Here is a 3,158-nt window from a genome sequence, read left to right as displayed (position 1 = left end):
GAAAAGTTTTCAAATAATTTGTACCCACAGGCATCAATTTTTCATCATTTTCGACATTTTTCAACTTTTAAGGGAGAGTTTTTCTTAAAAATGTGGTTATTTAAAAGTACTTATCTGCCTAGAAATGAAACATTTTCGAAAAATTTGTACAGATATCAATTTTCAATTTTTTTGTCAATATTTTTCGACCTTGAGAGGCTTTATGCAAGGGAATCAATATCATTTGAGAGACGGGGGGGGGGGAGGTTTTAATTGAAAAAGTGCTTTTTTAGGAAAATTCTGCTCGTAAATGGAAAATTGTCAACAAATTTCTACAGATATCAATTTTTTATTTTTCCCAAATGGGGGGGGGGGGGGCTTCATACAAGTACAAGAGAGCCAAAATCATTTGGGGATCCTAACGAAGGTTCCAACTTGAAAAGGGGGGTTATGTAGAACAATTCTAATGTGGAAGTACGTTATAAAATATTTTTAAAATCATTTTTTCGGATTTTTCAAACTTTGGGGGCTCTTTACTAGGGGGGGCAATATAATTTAAAGGACCGGGAAAAATTGATCTTGTAAAGGGGGTTGTTTAGGAAAATTGTGACGCATAAACAAAACATTTCGTTAAATTGAACTTTAAAAAAAAATTGAAAGATGGGGGGTAGGGTTACTCTTACTACTTTTTATGCAGATAAGGAGAAAATAAAAAATCAGGAAATTATTTTTCATCACCCGAGGTAAAAACTTTGTGGGGTTTACTGATTTTTTTCATTGCCCAAATTTTAATTCAATCACCTCCAACTCAAAACTCGAGTTATTTAAAATTTTTGTGCTCGAATATCTTTCTGAATAGTGTAGGTAACATAAATACTCGTACCTATGTAGGTATAACTAATTAATTATGAACTTTGAAATTTCAAATTTCCCTTCTGTAAAATTCCATCCATTTTCCACTGCGAAGTGCAATCGTATTTCTTATGGTACGAAAGTTCAATAATTAATTGTATCACAGATTAAAAGCTGAACTTTTATGTGTGATTTATAATAATAGGCTCTCTTCGAGCTTCCAAAAATTGCCGAGCGGACGGTATTTCACGTCCACTAGGCGGGGTATTGGTAAAAGTTTTCAACTAGCAATAATCGCACCTCGGTAGAACCTCATCGGTTACGATACTGCCACTGCGCAAAGTTAATACAATGGTGCTCGTCAAAACCTTATATACATTCTGGGTACATAGTTTATCTGCGAGTTGTATGTACCAGTATAAAACCGAGGCCAACCGTAGCATACCTAACCTACCTACTAACTACTTTTCAACAGCCGAACACGATTCATTTATCCCGACTCGAGCGTTCGAGACTTCGTAAGACGCTTCGTTTTCAAGATATTTCGAGCTGAAATTGTGAAAATCAACTTGAATCGAATATGTAGTTTAAAAAAAAAAAATCATAAAATACTGTTACTGAACACATAATTATTAAAAGCACCGAAACTGACAAAAATAATAATAAAAATGTCGTCAATTTGGGCAAATATCACAAAAATGTACACGAATGTTGCTTTGAATTGTTGGAAATGAATCGTAATTTTTCAAGGTGATGAAATTTCGTAAATAAATTATTTTTATTTGAAAAAGAAAAACCACAAAATTGCTAAAAATAAGCAGAAAAACAAAAGATAAAAAATTTAAAATTAAGAAAATTTGATAAAACTGTCAAAAAAATTATGAAATATTTCACAAATTGCCTCGAATTATTAATTACAAAATTAAAAATTCACAAAATATCAAAATTGAGCATTATTTGACCAAAAATGTATGGTAAATTAAATAAAAAATCTGTTAATTTGGCGAATACTTGAGAAAAAATAAAAGTGAAAAGGGTGAAAACGTTACTTAAAATACGAGCAATCAAATCAAAATTGTGTGCTGTGAGAAGTTGTGAAAACAAGGAAAACACTGTTCCAAAATAACCCCTCCCCCCCCTCTTCATCTCAAAAATGAATAGGTATGTTTAAAATGATGAAATATTCCACATACATGATTATAAACTTTCAAAATTTATCGTCAGAATCGTGTAAAACATTGACAAAATTCACAAGAAAATTCACCGAAAATTAATTGATATTCGTCAAATAATCAAAAAAAAAAAGTTGTGAAACATCATCAAAAGTGTAAAAAAAAAAGGTCACCTTAAAATTGTTCGAAATTATGTATGTACAAATTGGTCAAGTTTAGTAAAATATTGTGAAAAATTGCAAAAAATAAATCAATACTTAAAATCATTATAAAAAGGCCTGAAAATAAAAAAAGGTTGAAAAAAAAATTAGTAATGCTGAAAATGATACGGTGAAATAAAACGCAGAAATCGTGCAATATATTTCAAAAATTGATTGAATGCTCAAAAAAATCAGAAAAATTGATATGAAATTGAATAAAGACACCGGAAATTTGACGTAGAATTATTTAAAATTTGAAAAAGTTCCGGTAATTTCACTAGAAAACTGTGAAAAAAATACGCAAGAATCGAGAAAATATTTAGCAAACTATTCTAAAAATTGCACAAAATCTGAACAAAGGTATTTTAAATTATAAGGTAAAGTACCAGTTGTGGATAGGGGTCCCAGTTGTGGATAATCGTTCCTATGGGCTAAAAAAAAAATTATCGCTTGTATCTTTTTCTGTAACATTTAATCATTTTGTTGCATTCATGACAACATGAAAATTCACCCATGAAGTCTAAGTACAAAAGCATTGAAGTTTCAAAATGATAAAAATTAAGATTTTAAAATTTTTTAGAAGGAAAATTTCAATAATGGAGAAAAGTGGGTCAAATATGTAATTTTTCATAACTGCGGAAGTTTTTGGATCGTAATAAGATGAAATAACCAGCTCTGCATATTTTTGAGAATTTTTGATTTCATCTAGTACTATTTAGAGCAGTCTTTGTCCGCAACCGGGCCAGGGGGCCCGGTTAGCGGATAATTTGAAGTTTTTGCGATTCTCTACTGAGAAATGAAATATTCTTGATTTTTTTTTCCTCTCAAGTATTATGTAGTTCAACAGTCACACTACACAACAAAATAAAAAAAATTTGAAAAAAGTTTAAATTTGGGCTTCTCAGAGCATGTTGAAAAAAGTATAACCACAACTGGTACTTTACCTTAAGAAAGT

At 30.6% G+C, this 3,158-nt stretch overlaps 1 non-coding gene across 1 annotated transcript; it reads right to left on the bottom strand.

Annotated features, from left to right (window-relative positions):
- Positions 1-1,037: 1,037 nt before the first annotated feature.
- LOC135849569 (U4 spliceosomal RNA) lies at positions 1,038-1,176 on the bottom strand. Its single transcript, XR_010559583.1, has one exon. It is a non-coding gene; the product is annotated as a U4 spliceosomal RNA (small nuclear RNA).
- Positions 1,177-3,158: the final 1,982 nt, after the last annotated feature.

This window comes from Planococcus citri, chromosome 5, assembly GCF_950023065.1.
Source record: "Planococcus citri chromosome 5, ihPlaCitr1.1, whole genome shotgun sequence".
Classification (NCBI taxonomy): Eukaryota; Metazoa; Arthropoda; class Insecta; order Hemiptera; family Pseudococcidae; genus Planococcus; species Planococcus citri.
The sequence above is the reverse complement of the archived record's forward strand: the minus strand, read 5'-3'. Positions and strand labels throughout refer to the sequence as shown.